Genomic DNA, 25634 nt, shown 5'->3' on the forward strand with positions numbered 1-25634 from the left:
AACAATTACATACAGGGACACATAATTTATTGTATTATTCATAATGGTCACCAAAGGACTCAAATACAAAGAAAGTGCAAGAAATCTGTCCACAACAATAAAGACCTAGAAAATCCAGCCAAAGGCCTGAATCCCATGGCAATAACCTTCATGAATTCATCTGAAAACCTAAAGCCCACGACAATGACCCATGCAGGTATATTTTATGGATCTGAGCTGGGAATACCCAAAGATCAATGGTGGGAGTTAGAAAGTCTGTGCCAGCAAGCTGGGGTTCTGCACTAGAACCAAGAAGCAACACTCAAAATAAAGACCATGGCTCCCCCAAAAAAGTACCACAGCCATCCTCAGTGACAGTGAGGTCCCAACAATGAGAACAGCTGAGTACATATCAGGAAGCCAGCATGACGGGCTTCTCCAGGAGATTAAACAGCATACATTTCCCCACTGGAGCCAGGAAGTGATGCTTAAAGTAAGGATCAAAGCTCTCCCAAAGTGAACCTCAGCCATTCTTAGAAACAAGGTCCCAAGCTTCTCCAGTGATAACAGCGGAGTTTATATCAGAAGAGCCAGCATGACAAGCTCCTCCCATGATAGCTAATGACTCCAAACAATAGCAACACTTAGGAGAACCCACAGTGCTACTCTTCCTCTCCAGGTCTCCTTATTATGCTGGCAACAGTCCTCAAGTGTGCCATCCATGCACAGCACCACACTGATTCAGTTCAGCCGGTGTTTAAGTTGACCACCAGGTACCAATCCACTACAGCAGGGAAGCCATAGAAGTAGCAATTTGCAAATTGATTATGCAGTAGAAAGATCTGGTCTTGTTGAGCATGATGTGGAAGATGGAGTCTGGCTGGCCTATTGCCATGTCTCCTACAGAATAAATTACTTTTTAAAGCCAACCTTATAAAGTTACTATTAATTATTTTAATTATTAAAGTAATGTGTAATTATTGTTACCCTTTACCCAGAAGATATTCACATGTACCAGAAATAGCTACAACAGGGTATCGTGAGAATTCACAAACTTACAAATGTTTAAATACACATAAGTGCTTGAATGGGTAGTCTGTTATACAATAATCCTTTCATTTTCTAGATTCCTTAGCTCAATATCATAGGCATAATTCCAAATCAATGCAATTTGCCTTTTTCTTTTTAATATCTGCATGGTATCCTACTGTATGGATATACCACAAATTATGAACTCACTTCTCATTGATGGAAGCTTAAGGCTGTTTTTCATTTCTTTTCAATTAATAGATGTTTGTCAAATACATGACATAGTGAAGTTCCCTTTGTCAAATAACAAAAAATGAAAAAAGGGAAAGAAAAACAACTCAGACATAAAAGACATAATGTGGGGTCAAGAGATATAGGGCTCTACTTGTCAAATGTACATAAGGGAGAATATGAAAGCTCAGGATTCAAGAAATATTAAAACATTCTTGATAGGATATATCACTCTTAGTCATCCAATTGGAATATTTAAATTATGTAACACACAGTATTGCCAGAGTATAGGGGCAACCACACTGATTTATTGTTGAGGAATGTTGATTTCATGGAGCCCTGTATGGAGGGAAGCTTGGAAGAGTCTTTGAAAATTTTAAAAGCCACCTTGGATGGATTTGGTTGCCCAATTCTGCTGCTAGCTGTTCTTGCATAGGTATTCAGAAGTACTTATATATATATGGACTCACTGATACTTATTGTAACTTTAATTGGAATGTTTACCTACCAACTCTGAATTGTCATCATTACATCTGTAAGAAGCGAAAAACCATTCATTGATGGATGCTGTAAAGGTTAAACATAATGTACCTAAAGTTCCTAATATAGTGCCTGAGTATAGTTGGTATTCAGTAAATGACAGAAATTATAGCCCTCAGGAAATCTGATCCTTTCCCATAGCATTAGGAGACACAGAAGCAGGACTCTATCACAGCATCAAAGTGTCAGGAAGCAGATCCACAGCACATGCATCTCCTCCCTGCTCTGCATCATATATTCCTCTGATGGTACAACTTTTTTAAATGACCAGTGGAGACACTGAAGCTGCTGGATTCCTACATTGCTCACATCAGGCATTAAAAGTATAATGTTACAATAACCCTACTGTTGTCATTCCCAACTGGCCCATCATAGTTGATTTTTTTTCTGCCTATAAATTCATTTTATTATCACAAAGGCCTCAGGAAGAAAATATAAGTCAAGGTTTAGAAAAATTGCTTACGATCGGCTGTAAATTCTAGGAACTCAAATATTCCTTTCAAAAAGAGTGGTAAAGGAAGCATCGTGTTTTGGATGATCCAAATCTACCTGAGTGAAAAAGGCCCAGAGGAGAATGTGGTTTGTGCTACTGGAGGAAGATGAACTCCTTGAGCTATCCTGAACAGAGGATGATGTTTGTCAAGTGAGCAAGGAGGAACTACCTCTGAGAGTACTTATTTAAGATCACTTCATGTGCAACAACATTCTCACTACCTTTTTTTCGAGGATATTTCACTATTCCAATCAGTGAAAATTATATTGCTTCTTCAATTCAATAAACATTATTGCCTTTCTACTCAGGGAGCACAGAAATCACAAAAAACTTATCATTGCAAAGAAACTGATGACCTAAGAACAAAATGTAAAAATCAAACAAGCAGAAAAAATGATGCATGCAAGTAATGGAAGTAATATTGTCATGGAATCGAAGAGGATAGAATTTCACTTTGATTTAGGTGAATGAGTTGGGGAAAGATTTCAGTGGAAGAGATATGGATGCAAATGAATTATTGGGCTAAGTTGCAGGTAACTGAATTATTTTTCTCACTGCAGGCCAGCAGTTGAAGTAGAGACAAAAATCAGAGTAGAATGTATGAGGTTGGATGAGGTTAATCATATTTTATTACCCTTCACATGACTCATTTGTGCCCCTTAACTTTCTCTTACCAAAACCTTACAGACAGGGAGGACTAATAGGGAAACATTTGGACTAACAAGAAAAAAAAATCTTTCCTATCAATATATGGGATTTAAGATTAATGAAAAAGAAGAAATTGAAAAGTGTTGGAAAGTGGCTTTGATAACTTCCTTTTCAGATCACTATTGGAGGGAAAGTGTTCCCTTCTATCAATCTCATTATGTTTCCACAGAGTGTTTTAAGCTTTTAAAATTAGTTTTGAAGGCTCAGTAAGAATTTATGGCTTCCTCCCTATGGGTTAGGAAAACAGCAGTGTGGAAAGTCAGGTACAAGATGAGATCTAGCCTGCCAATCTCCGTTTACAGAGACAAAACTGAACTTCAGAGAGAATCAATGAATTGATGAGGAGTATTGCCTTTAGAATACAGAAAGAAAAGAAAGAGGCCTTGTTTTTCCAAGGCCTGCCCTTGAAAGAGCCTGCCAAGGCTCTGCCCACTCCCTGACCATGTCCCCCAGGAATGAAATTTCCACAGAGCAAACCGGAAGTGCGCGGCTAGATAGAACCCCTGCTCCTTCACCCTTTATCTAGATCCAGCCCTGGATTTCCTGCCCATATGACCCAAAGCCTACTTCTGGAGCCTGTGTGGATCTTCACAAAGTCTTGTCTTGCTGAGCTTGGACAGAGCAAGAGATAAGCATCTGCCTGGGCCCACAGGGTGGCCCCTGGGTGGCTGTTTACAGTAAGTAGGAATGTGTTTGCACATGGGATCTGCGGGTGGCCTGTGGCCCCTTGTAATGCATGGAAAAGAAGAAGGTAAGGTATTGGGAGGAGAGCAGTCTAAATTTAACTTTGAATTGTCAAGATAGGAAGATAGAACATTTAAAATAAATGCTTTAACATTTAGAAGTTTGTTAGCCTGACTTTCAGTTTTTAGTCTCAAAATGCTTTAAAATTCTCAAAAATTATTGAAAACCCTAAAGAACTTCTGTATATTAGGCAATATCTATTGATATTTTTCACATTAAAAATTGAAATCAAAAAGTTTTAAATGTCTACTTATTAATTTATTTACTTAAAATAATTATGAATTAATTTATGGTAATGCAGTTTTAAACAATTTATGCAAGATGCTGTATTTTTCAAAGTAAAAAATTAGGGAGAATAGTACTGTATTTACATTTTTGCAAGTCTATCATCTCATTTAAAATAAAACAATTGAATTCTCTTTTCTGCCTCAGCATTCAATCTGCTATAATAAATGGCTTTGACTGACATAAAGAACATCTGCCTTCACTCAATATATAGTTGGAAAAGGGGAATATTTTAAGTCTTTTCACATAAGCATGAATATTCTTGCTTTTTCTACATCAAAACTTGACAAGTGGTAATTTCTTAAAGTTTTTTTTTTTGCAATGCAAATTTTGAAACCATAGAAAATGTATTGTAGTATTTGCTAGGTCATGCGTCAGTCCCTTAAAAATATTGATTCACTGATTTATCAAGATATTCCAAATGCCGACATCACTTCCTTGCACAGTCATTAAAAACCACATTATAAATGTATGATTGGCATAGAAAGGCTACACGTTTTTAATTTATGCAACTTGATGAGTTTGGAAATATAAAATGAAACTGTCACTACAATCCATGACATACACCTGTCCATCACCTTTGAAAGTCTCCTGCTGCCCTCTTAATTACTATTATTTTTGTGGAGGGATTAAAAACACAGTATAAAATCTACATTTTTGGTATACTTTAAAGTATATAATACAGTACAGTGAATTATAGGTACTATATTGTATAGTAGTTAAGACTTTTCCAATTTTATAATAAAATGTATATCTTTTAAAAAGTTCCTCTGTTATCTCCTACTTCAGCTTCTAGCAAACAATATCTTACTTTCTAATTCTATGAGTTTAACTTTTTTAGATTTACCTTATAAGTAGCATCATACAGTATTTGCTCTTCTGTATTAGGCTTATTTTGCTTAGCCAAGTTCATCCATATCATCAAAATAGCTTATTTTTCATTTTAAAACATTTAATAATATTCCAGGGATAAATAATATTATTTATGGAGATCTGCATTGCTTTTGTGTCTTGGTTATTGTGCAATGAACACAGAAATGCAAGTGTGGATTTCAAGTCCTTTGGATAGAAACCCAGAAGTGGGATTTACTGGATCATATAGTAGTTCTACTTTTATTTTTTCAGGAGTTTTCACACTGCTTATATGATGTTTTACCAACTTACATTCTCACCAATAGTATACAGGGATGCTTCTCCCACATCCTTGCAAATATTTGCAAATATTTGTTGATGGTAGTCATCCTAATAGGTATAGGATAATATCTCATTATGATTTTGATTTTCATTTCATGATGATTGGTGAAGTTAAGTATCTATTCATATACCCTTTGAGACCTCTATGGAGAAATGTCTATGTATGACTTACATGGAAAAATATCTATTCAGTTCTTGTCTTCATTTTACAGTTGAGTTCTATATGGTTTGTTGTTAAATTGTATGTGTTCCTTGTATTTTGGCTATTAACTACTTATAGTTTTTAAAATATTTATCCAATCCATAAATTGTCTTTTCATGTTATTTTTTCCTTTGTGTTGTGCAGAAGATTTGTCCTACTTACTTTATTCTTGTTGCTAATACAAAATACCTGATATCCAAAATTAAGGAAAGAAAGGTTTATTTAGCTCATGGTTTGTAGAGGCTTAAATCTGTAATCAGCTAACTCTAAGGCATGGTGGCCCTGCTAAGTCACTTAATTAAACTTTTAAACTTTTCAAGTTGACACAATGAAAAACATCCTAGTAGAGAGGTAAGGGCATGTCCTCCACACCCTGGGATGTATAACTGCTGAGGTACTTAATTAATCTTCTAGACTTCTCAAATTGATACAATGTGTGAGCCATTCCAATGATTTTAATTCTGTGTAATCCCAATTGACTGTTTTTGCCTTTCTTGTCTTTATTTTTTGGTGTTTATCCAAAAAGTCAATTCCAGTGTCAAAAAGTTTTTCCTTGTGTTTTCTTTTAGGAGTTTTACTGTTTTGAAATCTTACATTGAAGTCTGTGATCTATTTTGAGTGTATTTTTGTGCATTGTACAAGATAAAAGATTTGATTTCATTCTTTTTCATATGTATATAATTTTCCAGCATCATTAACTGAAGAGACTGTTCTATTTTTGTTGCATACTTTTGGAACTCTTGTTGAAGATCAGTTGACTGTATGTGCATATGTTCATTTTTGAGGTCTTCCTTCTGTTTAATTTGTTTATATGTCTGTTTTGATAACAACACCTTATATTTTAGTTACTGTAGCTTTCCAATTTGTTTTGAGGTCAGGAAATAAACTTTCAGCTTTTTTTCTTACTCAAAATGACAATTATTTGGAATGTCCTGTGGTATGAATATAAGGATTTTTTTCCATTTCTGTAAAAGTAGCATTGTGATTTTAACAGAACTTGCATTGTGTCTCTATATTACTTTGAGTAGGATGGATATTTTAACAATATTGATTCTTCCAATCCATATATACAGGATGAATTTGCATTTTTGTGCCTACTTTAATATCTTTCATCAGTTTTTTGTCTTAATGTATAAGTCTTTCTCTTTGATTAAATTTATTTTTAAGTACATTATTCTTTTTGTACTGTGGCAAAATGGGATTGTTCTCTTAATTTCTTTTTTGGATAACTCATTGTTAGATTACATATTTTAAAAATTCATTAAGCCCACTATTCATCTCATCAGATAAGCTGTTCAGTCTTGGAAGCTGTCAAACTCATAGAGACAGATACAAGCTTTCTAAAAATTTATTTTTACTTGAAAGTTCTGCTCTTATCTTTAGCAACACACACTGACAGTTATATTTCTTGAAGTGATCATCTTATTGTAGTTCATTTGTGAGAAAATATTTACCAAACATTGAAGTCTGAGTTGCCGCCATTTGTTCATCAACTATTTTTTTCAGGAAAAGTCGGGACAATTATGGGAAGAGCTAGGTCGCTGCACACCCCACAACCTCACAAGTGCTTTTCCTCTGTGGCAGGAATGCTCCAGGAGAAAGTTTCTATTTTACCTCACAAAACAGTTACAGACATGAATGAAGACATAATGAAGGATTAATAAAATGAATAATTTTAGGGCTTACTGTTTGCACCAAAGACATTTTAAAGAGGAAACTGGCTCTCATTTGGGAGGGAGTAAAGAATATAATAACTGCAAGGAAAGTTTGGTACCTTGGTTCATGCTAAAGTACTAGGAGTTTTATCCAATATTTCTTTTGCATCACCAATGCAAATACTGAGACAGGTCAAAAAGACTGAGGGATCCCCAAGGAGTCTGTAGATTGCAGACGAACACAAGGGCTGCCTTTTGTATTTTTCTCCTAAGGCATACAAATAAATGTTACAGACCAGGCCTATTGCAAAGCAGTGATTGTATTTGTATAATTTATGTGCATGGATTCTACTAATATGTATGATGCAGAACACAAGCCATCCAGTATAAAATTGATAAAAATATGCATAAGACTGGGAATGAGCTTCAATGACAGCATATATGCTTCACAGGAGGCTGTGGACAATACCCAGAATCAAATGAATAAATAAAACTCTAAAACATGCATATTGAGTTTAAGATATATGTTAGTTTTAAGTTTATGTAAATTCAATGACTACTTTGCTATGTTATTGATTATAAACACAATTGAATTTAGAAAATGGAAAGTGCAAACTGGAATATTTGAGAGAAAGTCCACAGAAAAAAAGAAACTTTCATTGGATATAATAAAGATGAAACAAGATTTGGGAGGGTAGCAGACCACCTACGACATACAGCAGCATTTCCCATTTTGATTTCTCCCCACATGACAACACCTCCTGAGCTTCTCCACTCAGTGATGTCGGGATGTCTCAGTGTCCTTTGCTGGAAAGTCAAGTGGCCACCCAGGAGAGCTCCTAGGAGGGGAGAGAAACCCAAAACAACTAAGACAAAGCCTGCCCAAGCTAATTACCTTTAAAAGGAGGGTACAGTAGCTTTATCCTTGAAAGGCACTTTAGGCTATTGTCAAAGGGAGGGACTCATATTAATTGTCATAAAAAATAAATGTTAGGGATTGGGCCTGTTTCCCATTCTGTGATAATCAGAGAAGAGGATCACAGAGTAGTGCTCTAAGCCAGGAGTCACCATCCCCTGTTAGGAACCAGGCCCCACAGCATGAGGCCAAATAGCATATCACCAGCATGATCAACAATGGCTCCAGATGTTGGTGAGGTCCACTGGCTCTAACTAACCAGTTGGTCTAAATAAGTAGAAACAGTGGTCACAATACAGATCAAAACAGGGTAGAGGCGATGGGCTATTGGCTTTCAGTGTCTTAATTACAAAAGTTCTCTGTAAGTAAGGCATCATGGCACAGCAGAAAGAAGAAAAACGTTTAGTTTAGCCAGCACTTATTTTAAATTCCAGATCTGCTACTTAATAACTATGTAATTCTTGAGTTTGTTTTTAATATTTATGAGCTTCAGTTTTTCGTCTCTGCTATGAGGATAGAAGACCTGAGAAAATACCCGAAGTGCCTGATAAAGGCTTTGGTTCGCCCAGTAAATCAGCTCCTATCATCCTTTCCATCATATAAGGAAGAGAGGCATAATAAGGCCTTAGGAATTAGACTCTCTTTAGCAACATTCTTCTAGGATGAATACTCAACTCAGCAAGGAAGTTCTGTATTTTCAGGGCAGAGAGGACCCAGAAAGTCATGGTGATGCCTGAGTAGGTGGGTGGGGATTTCGGGCACTAGAAGTAGAAGCAAAAGACCTTCCAGAAGCTTTTGGGAATAACGATCTGAGTCAGAGAGAATCAGAACAAACAATTCTGAGATGCACTGAAATTTAATTTTAAAAAAAAAAAAAAAACAAGTCACAAGAGAACAGTGTTCCTATAACACGCTCATAACCCCTGATTAGCGTGGTTGAGGTTGTGCATGTGTCTCACAGCCTCACATGTTCTTATTTTGTTATATTTGCGCATGAGTGGGAGCCTGCCATATGGTGCCACCTGGTACAGAAGTTTGGGGGGGTCGATACTAATTAAAATACTGCTCCCACAACACCCACCTACCACACACATATGCAAGCACACACAAGAATGAACACACTCTTTTCCCCACATAGACTTGACATATTAGGCAGAACCTATGAACATCACGCTCAATAATAAAACAGTAATCATTGGAAAATGACTTCATGAACGCACACTCACTGCTCTACTTACCTAATTACACTGCCCTTGAGATATTTCTGTTTAAAGCCAGTAAGATAAGAGTTGCATTGCCATAGCAACATGCTGTGGGATGCTGTTTGGTGTCTCCAAGCAGATTAAATCACCCACAATTTCCATCAACGATGCTCTAGTGGCATAATTTCTAAAAGCCTAGTACATTTTCCCCCTTGATCTTGCTACAAAGTGAACTGAAATAGGAGAGCCACTGTGGAAAGGTCCCTATTATTCCTATGTGTGTCTCTAATGGGGCTTTAAAGGGGCCACATTGCAAATAGAAGCTGCGGTTCACTGGAAGGAGCACTAGAGATGGAGTCAGACCAGAACACTGACTTTAAAAACTGAGTGCTTTTTAAATAATTGTCTAACTCGACTTCTTTGAGCCTCAGTTCCCTTATCTAAAAAACAGGATCAAGAGTATGTTCCTCTCTGGTCCTTTTCCTCTTTCTCTGCTTTCTGACTGTCACAAACTGGGCTGCTATACCCCACCATGTCCTTCCGTTATGACATGTCCGCTTTGCCACAGACTTAAAGCACAGGAGCCAGGTAATCATGTACTGAAACCTCTGAAGCCATGAGCCAAAATTAACCTTTCTTTATAAAGTGGTTTTCTTGGGTATTTTGTCACAGCCACAAAACAGCTTGGTGGGAAATAGATGACATTTTGTGGATCAAACTGTAAAGTCATCTTGAAACCTGAAACAAAAGCCTGAAAATATAAATTGTTATTGCTATGGTCTCATCAAAGTAGTCTCTATCTTTGTAGTTGGAAGGGTCTACAATAAAGTAGGTACCAAAAATATCCCTGTTCTGTGGATGGTTAGTAGTGATTGAAGGCAGAGATACAGAAACAAGTGCCTAACTGAGACAAGGGGCGTAATGTGCTAAATAAAATTAGAGTCTTTCAAAAAGAGGGGACAGGGGGAAAACTTCAGACATTGATCACACTTATCTCCCTCCATTCCATTTTTTACCCAGCATTAACATACCAAAAACATACTGATCAAAAATGACTATTTAAAACTGGAATTAATAGCTCTTCTATTTTTAGGTTTGGGTGGGGAATTAACTTTGCTGCTAGAATCATGATAGGATTAAAAAATGAAATTCATGGTAATACCTGTATTTCGAGTGAAACATTGAGGTTACCTGCACTACACTGGATGTTTTTTCTTCCCATCCTTTACCTATCTGTCTGTCTGTCTATCTATCTATCCTTCTATCAATCATCTATCTGTTCATAAAGAACATCTGACCTGTTCTTTATCTTCACAAGAGCCATGTTCCATTACACTATACTTTTCACTTGCAATCAGGACAAAACAATGTAGATAATAATTATTGTGACTCATTTTCAATTTAAAATGAAAAATATCTTAGCTTTAAGATGTATAATGAGAAATCTTTCTAAATGCCTTACGGGGGGAAAGAGTGGAAAGCATAATTTAATCTCTGGTGACTCAGTGACTTGGAGGAAAATCAGCACTGACAGAGATTCTTATTCATCAGTGAAGCAGGTAGGGACCTCAGGATGTGGGGTAATGGCTGCGACATAACTGAAGCCAAGTGTGCACTGGATTTAGATCCTATTCTGAAAGTTTTTTTTTTTTAAAACCTCTATTATAAACAGTTCTCCTGTGACTTGTCTTTTTCCCCTAAAAGTTGAATACTGCTCCAATAGTACAACAAAAAGTTACGATTTATGTCTAGGAAACAGGTTGTGCCAGCCCCTTTTCCTCCTCAGATATTTGTAATTCTGCACTTACCCTATATCCAGAAGTTGCAGTTTCTGCATTTCACACTATAATACCTCTTATTAAGAGCTGGTAGGATAAATTTAGAGTAGCCTGAAACAGGCTGTAAGTCATTCTGTTCGTTTTCCACCCACCAGGCTTCTGATAAATTTTCTGAAGCACCAGATTCCATCCTACCTTTCTGCTTTGGGAGGACAGGAAAGGCACATTTGAGCAGGTCAGTTAAGCCTGTATACCCCTTCCCTAAACCCAACACACAGCCTAGCCACAAGGTTCTCAGACTTTCATCATGTACCATCAAATACCACATCCTTCAAGCGGCTGAAGCAGGAGAAAGGGCATGGGAGAGAAAATATCAAGACTTTTGAGGCAGCTGTGTATCTGAAGAGTATATAAATAGCCTAAAGGCCGGGTACAGGGTTACTGAAGAGACATGACTAGAGAGTAGAGAAAAAGGAGAAATTTAATACATGCAACTATTGGCAATAAATTGGATAATGATTAAGATTAAAATTCATTTTTTTTGCCTTATTTTCTATGTTAAGTGTGGCAGCAAGAAGAATCCTTGGCTTAATTCAAGTTGTACTCCATTTCTTGAAGTCCTAGTCATTCTTCAAGGCTTACTTCAAATGATACATCTTCCTGTTTTTGTCCTAAATTTGGGTATTGGCTCTGTCTCTGTCTTTCTCTTCCTCTTTAGTACATTGGTCCTCTCTTATGGCTTCCATCTGACATTACTTTGTATCGTATCACATTTAATGTTAGTAGTCACTCTTTCCTGTTAGACTACTGTACAGTGCTTAAGGGACAGAATGATGTTTACTCATCTGTAGAGTCTGAACTCTTGGATTGAAAACTATTAAATTTAATCTGGTTAAAATAAGCAAAAGTCACCTTTGATTCAGTGTGGAGCATTTGTGGGCTCGTTCAATGTGGCTTCTCATCTTATGTTCTCTCAGTCCATAGTTCTATTGTCCAGCCAGCTGCCCAAGTTGGAAACATAGGACACATTTTTCATCCGTCCTGTTTTCTTGTCCCCTAGAGGTTGCAGATAAAAATTTTGGATTGATTTTATCATCAAAACTTTTCATTGATTGAACCAAATTTCTCCATTTTAATTACCATTTTCCTAGTCTTAGGTCTGCAACTTTTTTTCCTATAAAGGGTAAAACAGTGATTTTAGAGTTTTCATGACCACAGACATGTTCTTCATTTCTGCTGTTGCTGTTTTTACAACAGTCTTACTCAGTCTGGGCTGCTATCATAAAGTTTCACATTCTAGGTGGCTTACGAATGACAGAAATTTACTCCTGACAGTTATGGAGGATGGTAGTCTCAGATAAGTATGGCCTGGTTCTGGTGAAGGACCTGTATCTAGTCACAGGTAACTTCTCTTATACCCTGGTGTGGAAAGAGGGAGAGAGAGACGTCTGGGGTCCTTTTAATAAGGGCACGAGTTCCATCCACCCTAGTGACCTAATTACTTCCCAAAGAACTGAAAACCCGATATTGCTACACTGACTATTAAGGTTTCAACATATGAATTTGAGGAAGACAGAAACATACAGTCCATATGACAATGCTTGAAAAGTGAAAAATTATTGTTTGCTTTGACTATAGCAAGACCAGTTGTGGGCTGTTGATTTTCACCTCTGCCTTGGACTGAGCAATGTATTACTTCTTATCTGGTCCCCTCACTTCTATCCTACCTTACAATTCAGTTAAGGGAGTTATCTTCTTAAAATGGAAATCTGATCTTTTATCTCCTTGCTTTTCTTATAATGATTTTATAATCTTCTTAAGGGAAGTTAAAAATCCTTGGTATGGCCAACTAGGCTGTCCAGAGCTGGCTTCTTCCTCTATCTCTCAGTATGTTAATTATTTTTTAGACCTTACAATGATTCCAAAAGTACCACTCTTACCTGTTGGCCTTCGGATGTGATATTTCTTCTACATGAAACACCCTGTCTTTGCCTATTAGTGCTTATTATTCTTTAAATCTCAACATGACTGGTTGTTAGGTTAGAGTCTCTTTGTTCTATTTCTCCTTTGATCTTTCATCTTTCATTGTTTTTCCCAGAAGCTGATCCTGATTTGAACACTCATGTGTAAATTCTCACAGGGAAAACCAAGAAATATGTAAGGCTAGTATTAGGGTAAGAATTAGTGGGGAAGCTCAGTGTGCTTCTCTGGATCTGCTGAAAAGCAGATACCAGTTTGGGATTAAGCATTTGAGGATTTTATAGAGAAATACACATACAATTATATATGAAATTATAGAACTGTTCAGAATAGCCAAGAAACGAATTCTACCTATATGTCCATCACTGATGAATAAGTAAAGCAAACATGGTATTTACGCACAATGACACACTGTTAAACCATAAAAACAATATGAAATCCTGTCATTTTTGAGGCAATAAAGATAGAAAGATATTATGTCAAAAAAATAAAACAGGTATAGAAAGGCAAATACCTCACAATCTAATGCACATGTGGAACCTGAAAAATGGATTTCATAGCAATACAAAATAGAACAGTGGTTACCAGAGGCTGGGGAGAGTAGGGAAAACAGAAGGATGAGGAAAGAGGAATCAGCAGGTTCTAGGTTATAGTCAGAGAGGAGAAATAAATTCTTGTGTTCTATTGTATAGTCCATTAACTATAAATATTGATAATATGCAGTATATTTTGAAAGACCTAGAAGGAAGGAATCTTGGATGTTTTCATCAAATAGAAATGATAAATGTTGAGAAGGTATACATGCTTATCCTGACTTGAGAATTACACAACATATACAGTACATATATACAAACATGTGGTACTCCATAAATGCCTACCATCTTTGAGTATCAAAGGAAGGAAAGAGTAATCAGCAGAACATGATGCTCTGATGCTGGTCTGAACTCCTGTACAGGAGAATGGTAGAGAGGTTAGGGGAACATCTAAGACTGCTGTCCAATCTAAGGAGAATTTTTGAAACTGCTAAGCTGTCCTTAAGCCAAAGCTATCTGTCAGTGGAGCCCAGTGTCTCTCAGGAACAGACAGCCTAGGAACCCCCGCCACACTCAGTTACCAGCTGGGAGCAGCTTGGGCAAATGTGACCTTAGCACAAAAGCAGTGATTCAGGGTCAGCAGAGTTCAGGATGAGCAGCTGGAGCCACTGGTCAATTATGCTCTTTATAGTTGGGTGTCTGTCAGTGGCCATGACATCTAGAAGGGATATAGTCATCAAAGGCTCAGCTCAGCCTGATCAAGGGGACTCAGCAGAACTATGTAGCAAAATTATCCCCCCAGTGTTGTGTCCTGGGAAGTCAAGGAAGTTGAATGCTTAGACCAGTACTGATAGTCCTATGGCACACACACACTGCAATGCACTGATAGTATAATTGAAAGCTCTGAAGGATTCACCATCGCTGGTTTAGATTCTCCAACCAATTAGTGGGCAAGAACATTAAAACTTTTAGGTTACTCTTTGATCTACACTTGCAGGCTGCAACCAGTAATCCTGATTGACAACTTCGCTGAATTAAGAAATGCTTAGCAGATTAGCAGATCACACTTTTGGCTGTACATTATCTTAGTAGGTCATGGAGGAATAGCGTTGGGTTCTATATACTATCTCTGTACTGGTCCTGTATGGTACTGTTTCCCTGCTCTGCTCCTCAGCTGCCACAGACTAAGCATCTGGCCTAGGCATGATGTTCTTACCTTGGAGCCAGTCTACTAGGAACTAAATCCCCCAATCCATAGCTAAATTCAACGTTTTCTCCTGTAAGTTGTGAGAGCTGGGTGTCATGTCCAGCAACAGAAAAACTGACCAATATACCTGCTAAATCCTTCAAAGGGGAGTCAGGTGCAGGTGATTAGAAGCAAAGGCACTTACAAGCTGGGAGGAAAGCTCACAAAAACAGTAAAAGGCATTTGAAAGGATCTTTTCAGAGCGCTGATGCTGCTCATTCCAACTCTGTTCCTCCTTTTATGCTTTCGGTGCTCTTGAAATGATGTTACCTAGCGTCAGTGTGTTGCATACACCATAATCTCTGTGAGATCAGGAAGCATACCTATCTCCATGATAAATTTGCCATAGAAAGGGCCAGAAATTTTCTCAGCTTGTATTGAGTAATTCATATAATTTTGCCATTAGTAGAAAAATTAATAAAACCTAAAAGACAGACATGCACAATATCGCTCTCAGCCTTATACATGTATCTTTAATCCCAGTGCTGTCAAACTTCCAATGGCCCTTTACTCCCAAATGCAGGTAATGGCATCCCATTTACAGTATTTTCCTTGCTGCTAGGATCCTTTTAAGGCAATCAACAGTAACGGAAGTTGTCACTTCCTGTACTTCCATCTACGGATGTAGTAATTGATTGTCTGATAGTGATCACTGAAAGAACCAACCTGAGCAATCTTTCATTTGTTCTCTTCCTTTAGCTAGTCTAGGTGGGTCAATCCAGTTTAAATAGGACACAGCCGTTAATATAGTCTCTGTCAGTCTGCTTTATGATGAATGGAAAAAGAAGCTAGATTTACAAATCAAGTGATTTCTTTTCAAATCCCTATTCTGCCATTTGCTAATTGTGCTATCTTTTTGGATCAATCATTTAAACTCCTTGTAGTGGATTTTTTTTTATTATTTAAAAATATTTGCTGCCCTTCTTAGGGGAAGATTATAACTAGCTCCCTCTTTGACATCCAGTTGGCCAATAAAATACAATGAAATATAAACTGAACTAATGTGTGCGACTTCTGCACAAAAGCTTCCAAAGGTAAAGCATATTTTGCTCTGTTCTCTTCCTCTCTAGCAAGAAAAACAAAAATACTTACAAACAGAACTGAACCAACAGCCTAGACCCTGTGGTCAAGACAATAGAGAGCATAGCTACCTTTGGTATTTTCTATGTCAAAATGCAGCATGAACAAGAAATAAATCTTTTTTCTTATAAGCATACTGAGATTTGGGAGTGGACTGAATGTTACTGCAGCATAACCTAATGTACTCTGACTAAATTCATCTTATCTTTTAGTTTTCTCATATGTAAATGGAGCTATAGTAATTTTTATCCACAGACTTATTCACTCAACAACTCTAACTTAATCCTGTTAGGATCAAGATACATGCTAGAAACCAGTAGGCTCACCAAGAATTGAATGGCAATCACTGCTCATCACCAGTAAGTTTACAGAATAGCAAAAGAAAGAATAGCAGTATATATAAAATTAGAATTTGTGTTAGAAATAACTCACTTTTACCATATATGAAGTGATCAAAATGCTTACAAACATGTAAACAAGCAGGCCTCCTTGTAACCAAGAATTTAAAAAGATATTCCTATAGGAATATTGACCTTAAAGATTAGGGGCAGTGAACTTGGGAAGCTAGACTGGAGGACGGATTTTCATCTAGATTAAAAAAAAGAAACCCTCAGCCATATGGAATCACAGACCATCAAGAGATTAAAAATAAATATTTCAGTTTTGTAAAAGGACTGGAAATTCATATAGAAATGAGACTTGGCTGTCATGTTGAGTAATTTTGTACAGGGAATTTTATCTTTATTTTGTGGGAACTGAATAGCATTGATTTTTTTGAGTCAGAGTATGACAGTACTCTGTTGGGTGAATTAGATAAAGAAAAATTAATACGAAAGAACATGTTGGATATTATTTGTGTCTTGTTGACCAGCAGTCAGAATTTTGTGAAAGGCCAGAGTAAATAAATATTTTAGCCTTTGTGAGGCACGTGGCAACCAGTCAACCCTGCCACTGTATCACAGTGTGGCAGACCGTATGCCATACTGTGGCAGATACAAGACCCCAAAAATGGTGGGCATTCCTAGGTTCTAGTGCTATCCAAAGAGGAAAGAAAGCTGTCCTTCTTTCCCCCAGAGACATCCGTCACTCTGCATTACACACAAATGTTCTCCATGCAAACCTCCTTTGAGACAGGTACATTCCCACTTCAGAAAGAAAGAGGTACATCTGTGCCAAAGAACAGGTTAGCGAGGATCTAAACTAGGGCAGTAAGGGAGGAGCAGGCAAAACGGAGCGAGAAATGTTCAGAGGGGGAGGATTTACGGGAAGAAGGCTGAAGGTGGAGTAGCTTTGAGAGGGAAAATTATCTCACTTCTGGACACACTGGGTTTGATGTGAGAGACAAATGAGATAATGTAGGAAAAAGTGCTTTGCGAACTGTGAAGTGTTTTAGAAATGGTAGGGTTATTTTAAGAGGAAATGGCTGGGATCATTTTATGACTAACACGGACCCATCAACACTCCAGAGAAAACAATCAAAGCACACGAGCTGTATACTATGGGATAGCCCTATCATATTTCTGAGTCAACACCACAGCATTATATTTTTTTCCATCACTGTTGTTTCCTTTGAGGCAAAGGGCAGCTGCCCCTATAGCATGATATATATGAGTGCGTTTACATTTCACACAGAAGCTCAGCAGAACTCCTGACAGTGTTTCTCTGTGGATCTTACCTGGCTCAAACACCAAGGCTGGAAATAAGGGTTAGAATTTAATAAGCCCTCCTCAAATTGCCTCTTTTATGTAGGATTTTTGTTTTAGTGTCTCTTAAGACATGACCTTTATAGAAACAGATATAATTACTTCTTCATAACTTAATTATCCAGGCCAAAGATAATTTTTTAAAATGAAACTCTTAAGGGTTTATACTTGAAGGGATTCTTCTACTGCTAGGAAGTACTGTGTGAATTTACAAGACTAATAGAATTATCTTTCCCTTCTTGTCTTGCCTTTATGTTGATGACTTAGTTATTGCAGTTCCAGTTGAAGACTGAAGATCAAGGTCATTAAATTAGAAGTGGACATAGGAAGGTTAATTCACCGACACAGCAAAATTGACCCCATCATCTGGTAGCCCTGAAGGAAGGAAGCAATATGCATATATAACTCTCATCAGAACAAGCAAGCCCATGAGGGAGGGGACTTCTGTCAGCTGATAATGGGCAAGCAAACTGGTGGCATCACGTGAGGTGAAGGACTTGACTTGGGAGCCAATCAGCCTGAACTTCAATCTTGCCCTATTATTCCTTGGTTGTGTTAATAAATTACTAACCTCGTTGTGTCTTAAATCTCTCATCTGCAAAATGGAAAAGTAATGATACCTGTGCTGTGAGGAAGCCATTAGGGTATGTGAAACAGTCTGTAGAGATTAGCAATTATTACGAGTTACTGAGCACAACAGAATGGTGTAAACCTACAGCAAAAGCCCAGGGCTGAAGAGTGAGAATGAGGCCAGGAGCCAAAATTAGCATCTGTAAAGAGGTAGGTTAAGAAACTGCAGGAATAGGGGAAATAATGAAACACAAACCGAGAAAATGCAAAAACCTGAATTGGTGGGGAAAACAAGGAGATGACATCAGTAAGATACTGAACAAGATGAGGTGAGGATTAAGTAAAAACTGCTGATGGCAATGTAGCGACCCTACCCCCTATCCAAGGTGAGTGTGTTCCAAAACCCCAGTGGATGCTTGAAAGCGTGATGTATTATTCTGTACTCCCTGCAACGTTGCTACATGCAGAGGTACCAGAGTTATCGGTTCTTCCATGTTTTATGCCCTGGGGCCTCTTTTATATCATTACTCTTACACCTTACAACCATTGTTAAGTAAAATGAGAATCACTTGACCACCAGCACTGTAATCCTGTGACAATCTATCCCGTAACCGAGACAGCTACTGACTCACAGATAGCCTGACTGTGCTGTGTGAAAGGATGAACCATGTTCCTGGTGAGACAGAAAGGGACAGCACTAGATTTCAGCACCTGGCTCAAAATAGCATACAGTTGAAAATGTATGAATTGTTTCTGAAATTTTTCATGTAATATTTTTGGATTGTAATTGGCCACAGGTAACAAATGGAAAGTGGGAACAGTGGTTTGAGGGGTAGAGTGGGTGTGGGGGTGGGGTGTGGAGCTTCTGGGAATTGAACCCAGTGTCCAGCCCACGCAAAGCATGCATTATAAAACAGAACACATCCACAGCCTTCAGATTCTTTTGGAAGCCTCATCTTTCTTGTCCTTAAGGACCTCTGTCATCTCTTGCAGAATCAAGTGAGTCTGTAGCTTTTCCAATGCCACCGTCTGAAATCAGCCTGGTTCTCTGCTTTCAGAAAGGTCTCGTGTGTTACTGAACCATCACTGCTTGCTCAGAGCAAAAGCTAAAAATTCAAACAAAGCAAAAAAAATTGGAAGTGGAAAACAAACCTTCCAATTCATCCTTTCATTTTGCCAGTCTGAACTAAATAGAAAGTCTGCTCTTTTTCGGAGAGGCATCATTTCCTCATTGTTATGGATATTGTTGTTGTTGTTTACCATCAGAAGTTTCCCCAAATCCTTCTTGTATAACAAAAATGAAAATTCACAAGCCTCAGAAAAACTTAGAGTTTGAGTATCTAAATAAATATACATATAAATAAATGTATTATAACACAGATTACAGAGAGAGCTAACCAAAGAACGTGTTGGTGACATAGGACAATCAGATCCTTCCTTAGGGCTAGGGGATAAATTCTTGGACACTTTACCTGCTACTAGTTAAAAGCAAAATTTATATTTTCTTCCAAGATAGGCAGGGACTTACAATGGTTTTTGTTAAAACCATAATTCTTCTACTGAGCTTACAGTAGAAAAAAGATTGACTTTTATTTTACATTCTTTATTGTCTTAAACTTTTGGATAATAGACACAATAATCGTTTATGAAAAGTTGACAAAATAAGTTTACTAGCCCTATATTTTCTTAGCCTATCATGTCATTTCAAGACTAAGAACATCAAGATCAGAGTAAACAAATTAATTCTCAGGATTTATGGAAGCACGTATATATCAACTTTTACAACATCCGGTTCTAGATATCTTCCCCCTTCCAGGGTGATGCCTGAAAGTCTTCAGCCATTGTCTTAAATCTGTAGTCACTTGTGTTCCAGGAAAAGTAGGCCCTCACATAACTGATACTGCCACAAAGATAGTAATTCCATGGGAACAGAAGAGACTCTCACGCTAGGAGGGTTCCTCATGAGCTGCAAAACAAGGACTAAAATAATGATCAACTGGATCCCCAGCCTATGGCAACACCCCATAAAACTGGTGTCCATTATTTATGAATGAGTCAGTCTGATCTTCAAGCTGAGACCCGTGCTTCTTTCAAATCCTCAAGATGAAGCCTTTTGCCTATCTTTTCTCACTTTCCTTTGTTAAGAGACCTGTTCAATCTTTGTCTAAGCTGTGTTCCTTTTTGTTGTCCAATTCAGACTTTTGCCTGTAAATTTATACTAGGACCTGTTCTAGCTGGTGACATTGCTTCCTGTTTGTCTTCTCTCTGCTTCGCGTGGAATCATCCCTGGAGAGTTCTTTTGTCTGGGAATCTTACATTTTCCTTGTTTTTTTTGACCCCAGCCATGCTTTTAAAATTTAAATAGTCCACAACCAGGATAGTGAAGTTGTTCAAGAGGATGTGAGGCTCACATAACATTCTGCGTAAGCATCACCAAACTGAATACATTCCAAACTCAGTTGACCTCCATCAACAATTCTTGTTTCTCTTTTCTGTTTTCCTAGCACACACAACCATTGTTATTTTGGAATGCTGAGCATTTTGCTAAGTTAACGGATCAGTAAATGGTTCAGTTAATGATTTTTCTCTGTTAGAAAAAAAGCTCTTCAAGTTTAGAGACCAGATATGTTTGTCTCTTTGGTTCAGGCCCTAACCATCCCTTATTTAGATAACTGCTTTAGTTTTCTACAGACTCTTGATATCCTGCATTCTATTGTCTATAGGACAGCCATGAAATATAGGCATTAAAATGGCACATATCATTCCTTCTCAGTGTAGATAAATCTAAGTTCAATCCTTTAACAAGATACAAGACTTTTTATTTTCTGATTTTTATCAAACTCTTCAACCTCATCTTCTGATACTTTTGCTCTACTCACCAAAATCTAGCCACTGTGGTCTCGGGAATCAACCTCTTTCTGCTTCAAAGCACAAGCTTTGTTCTGTTCAAGATGTTCCTTTGTTGACACGACTAGCTCCTATTTCATCCTTATAGAAGGTCTGCTTCATTCTGTAAAAATGTCAGTGCTGATTATTTCTGAAGTTACCAGTGTTTTTCTTTTCTTCAAAGCACATAACCAATTTGTAATTTTTACTTATTGGTCCACATATAATCATGAACTACATAACAATATTTTGGTCAGTGATGGATGGTGTATACACCTACAACAATGATCTCATAAAATTTCATTATGTACTCATGTCCTAGCCATCTTGGTTTGTATCAGTGTATTTTATGATGGTCCCACCATGAAAAAATCACCTAATAACACATCTCTCACAATGTACCCCCACTATTAAGAATGTATGATTAAACCAGAAGTTTTTGCCCGTCTATCCTCCAAAATGTAGTGTAAAATCAAAAGGTGGAGGGTCTGGATCTATCCCTGGTGCCCAGCATGGAGCCCAGACCATTTGGGTGTCAGTGTATGTTTATTACATTAATATCTCAAAAATGATCATTTTTCACAGACATGCAGGAGGTGCTCAATATAAATCATTGACAAACTGATCTTACTCTCAAATACAACACAATCAAATCTAAAGAGTAAACACACAGTGCTAGATGAAAACAGAAGGGGGGATCAATTTATTACTATTGAAAAGTAGAAAGCCTGAATTTGACATGGTATTGTGAGGATGACCTTCAAGTTAACCAGCACAGCATGGCCCAAGACACAGAGTAGGGCAATACATAGATGAGTAGAGCATATATACAGAACTTGAGGTTGACTGCAAGATAGACCTTGATGAAGAACAGAATGGAAGGACAGATGGACTTGTGGATTAGGATCAATGATGAAAATACTGGAATATTATGCTGAGTTAAAATTTTAATCAGAGGACAAGTGGGGATCCAGGGCACTTAAGGAAGCTAAAGTCAGAAAGGTTACTCTAGCTTGCCCAGGTTCCCCAGCTAGTCTGTGGAGGAGCTAGAATTAGAATCCAGGTCCACCTCCAGGGAAGTTCAAGCACTTTCCATCACACCACCCAGGCTCTTTCCAACCACGCAATGCAAATGAACTCTTTATGAAACTGCTGCTTCTATCTTGAGCTAAGCTCTGCAGAGGGAAGATTTAATCTTCGGAATAGGGCTAATTTGATTCTTCCCCTACTTCTTGGGAAAGATCTCCCTGACCGAGTTAATTGTGTTACTGTCCTTCCAGTACAATCAAGTGGTATATCACCTGCTATTATCAAGTGTCAGGACTCAATTCCTTGGTTTACTGTAGGTGCCTACAAAGCTTTATGCAGACAAAGATATTTCTCAAAAATTAACACATACTGGAAAAGTCCTTGTTTTTATTCCTGGTATAGAACATCATCCAGCCTAGTGTGTTTGCTTTATAACCTTAACAAGCAGTAACCATGATCTTTTACTGACATCTAGGACACTTAACAGTAAAGAGGGAGAAAGACTCCAAAAAGCTGAGAGGAAATTGTAATCTGAGATGGTGCAAATACTGCCTAAGGTTGAGTTTTGGCTCATATCCTCCCAGGTGAAGAAGTGGTGCCTGTTTAAAGCAAAAGAGCCAAAGCTTACCAGTGTCTTGCTTCCTTGTGTTAGACCCCATTAAGTGTTTGAGAAATGTTTTCCCCAAGCAGAGGGGAAAGGAGCTTTTTTATGTGTGTTACTTCATTTGATTCTCATCATTACCTTTGTTGACATTATTATTACTATCACATTTCACAATGGCCTATTGTAATAGTCTTAAAACTTTTTTGTCAGTTTCTTCCACATACAGTGCATTCCTGTTTCCCGAGTCCTCTTTCTCAAGCACTAATCTGATCATCTTAACTACTGTGATTAGCCCACAAGCTCCACCAGCTGCAGAATAAATTCTGGTCTTTAGTACAACAGGAAACACTCTGGTTTTCAGAGTATCTGTGCAGCCTTGTTTTTTCTCTCTCGTTCTCCCTCAAAGGCTCAATAATGCTAAACACTTCATCTCCAAACAGCTCCTTTTCTTGCATATTTAATGGCCATAATCACAAAGGTGAGTAAGAGAGACCTTGAAATCAGACTGTCTGAACTAGCAAAGGGTCACCACCAATTAGATGTGTAACCTCATGTAAGTTATTTAAACCTATGTCTCATCAAAAAAATGTGAATCATTCTCTCAGGATTGATTGTGGACAGTAGCTGAATTAATTGATATAAGGTGCTGAAAATCATTCCTTGTACAGCTGACACACAGTAAAAAATAGCAATAATTATGGTACTCTGCAGTATAATGCTTTTGGCTTCTTTGTGCAGTGACTACATTTGTATTCATCCTTTAACAATCTCCTAATTCTGAGGGTTAAACCTATTCTCCATTCTCTAATGAGTTTATAATGACAGCACTCAGACTGGTGTTTTCCAGTTATTCAACCTTCTCTCCCATCAGGGAATTTGCTCCTCAAAAACACAGACCACTTAGGTTACCAGGGACTAGCAGAATGTCTTCTTTAGTGTCTGATAAATCCCACTTTGTAAGATAATTCTCCATGCTGCAGTGGACAAATGGATGAACTAGGGTTCAAAATAACCTACAACTGGTCTCTTTACATCCATATTCCGGCCATCTACTTCAATCGTTTCACTTGCAATAGCCAGTATGATCATAGGTCATGCCTTTTCACTGTGTTAGTGATTCTGTGGATTTCTGTTGCTCTTTGATAAGATCCAGCCTCTATATCATAGCTTACAAGTCCTTGCCACAGTCTTTTCTGATTCTATCCTCTGAGCGTTTCACTAGGGTGGAGACCTTTTCTATTCCACCATATAAATGTGCTCTTCAAAGAGTACCTGTCACCCAGCAAATATGTTTAAGACAGATCAAAAGACATGTCTTAAACAAATGAATAGATACAAATAGATGTTTTGAGAGCTAAGCTCTTCCACATTATTGGCATCACCCAGGAATGACAAACTGAAGCATAATAGCATTGTGCATGTCAGAGAAAGGTGGGATGCTGTAAAGGCATCATGATGTACCAGCCCTCGCCTCCTCAATGCAATCAGTGAGTCCCGGCATGAGAAACAAGTTAATTTCTGAGATTCATTTTCAAGCAGTCTTTAAAAGATTTAATATCTTGCAAGCAAGAAATCATCATCCAAAAAGCAAATCAATATAAAACATACGAACCAAGCGGGGCTAAAAAGACTTGGTTTAACTGAGAACCAGAGACACAAGGTCTACAAGCAATTCTCTTCCCAAACCCAGAGAAGACGTGGCAGCATGCAAGTTCCTCAAAGAAAATGTAGAAAATTAACACTGGTTTTGTTATTGACTGTGTCAAACCTAACAATAAAAATTGTTTGACCAGCACTTTACAGTTTAGAAATATCTCTGTTTACACAGTTTATCTCATTTGATAAGGCTGTTGAGTGACAGGAAAGCATAATAGAAAATCTGGATAATTTAATATCAAGAAACCTGGATCTGGATCCAGCCTCATCAAGAAGCTATGATCTTGTCAAATCTCTTTCCTTCTCTGGGTTTTTGCTTTCTTTTTGGTAAAGTGAAGGCATCAGACCAGTTCATTTTGTAAAGTGTGTTCTGCCCAGGATAAACCACGATTGCCGGATTCCGGGTCCCAGACATGAAGTTCTTGTCATGGCTTTTTCAGGCTTGAGTAAATCCTTTGGGTCTTTACTCATGTTCCTAAACTCCAGGGATTTGAGTGATTACTTTGTTAGGTGCCTATGTAAACAAAGAAGACTCTGGCCTATCTTTGAGTAGCCTTCTACCTTTTAAAAATCAATCTCTCTGCTTTGATGCTAGCTATGCCTTCTCCATCTCCCCACAGGGTCCCCTTTCCTGTTCTGGTGGCCTCTTACATTTTACACTGTGCTGCAGTCTCTTCTACTTCATTGCCAAGGGTGGCTAGCAACTTTCACTTGTTCCATGTTATAACTCAAGGAAAAGTCATTCAGTAGTCAATCTAATAAATATTTTTCTGTCTTCAGGGGAAAGGCTAAGGACTTTTTCCTGTGATTTAAATTCATGATCTAAAGATTACAGTTCTCCAGTCTTTTTTTTTTTTTTAATATCTGTCTATCCTCCTTGCTCTGGAAGAGGTGGGAATCTCCCTTGAACAGAAGGAGGTAATAATGTAGGACATTTGGGGACATGGACGCATGGGGAGACAAACAGAGAAACTGCTGTTTACCATTTTCCTTCTACAGTCTTGGTACAATGAATCACTGGAATCCATTTGTTTTTTTACCTTCTCTGTCTAAATCATTGATATTTCTATTTCTGACATGTACAATATGGCTCACTCTAGCCTATGCACAGGTACCTATCTGCTTTTAAAACAGAAGCTATTATGGCCAGACATAGTAATTCATTTTCTCTTCCCAGTCACAGTTTTTCAGTTAAAGATCCCTTGGTAACGCTGAGGTGGGTATTTGAGCTACAACCATAAAATGTGAGACACTTGCATGAATTTTAATGTACTGCTTTATGATATTGTGTGCAAAGCATACTGATTATCCAGATGTTCTGAAGCACCTGCAGGCCTGAATATTTTTCTGAAGACTAGAAATATGAAAGGCAAATTCATTCATTTTTTCTC

General features: G+C 37.8%; 1 protein-coding gene and 1 long non-coding RNA gene across 3 annotated transcripts in view; one reads left to right on the forward strand and one right to left on the reverse strand.

Moving 5' to 3' along the window:
* LOC106027407 (uncharacterized) overlaps window positions 1-25634 on the reverse strand; it is an 85071-nt gene that overhangs the window by 56103 nt on the left and 3334 nt on the right. For both annotated transcript variants that reach the window (XR_002790907.2, XR_010048831.1), the window contains exons 2-3: window positions 20948-21078; window positions 11869-12012 (exon numbers count right to left, since the gene is read on the reverse strand). This is a non-coding gene — a long non-coding RNA (uncharacterized LOC106027407). The remainder of the gene's footprint in view (window positions 1-11868; window positions 12013-20947; window positions 21079-25634) is intronic.
* Rgs4 (regulator of G protein signaling 4) overlaps window positions 3637-25634 on the forward strand; it is a 29791-nt gene continuing 7793 nt past the window's right edge. Inside the window, exon 1 of the mRNA XM_063253587.1 lies at window positions 3637-3657. The gene's annotated coding sequence lies outside the window, so the exon portion shown is untranslated. The remainder of the gene's footprint in view (window positions 3658-25634) is intronic.

Source organism: Cavia porcellus, unplaced genomic scaffold, assembly GCF_034190915.1.
Source record: "Cavia porcellus strain 051 isolate PalLab524CR breed Dunkin Hartley unplaced genomic scaffold, mCavPor4.1 scaffold_7, whole genome shotgun sequence".
Classification (NCBI taxonomy): Eukaryota; Metazoa; Chordata; class Mammalia; order Rodentia; family Caviidae; genus Cavia; species Cavia porcellus.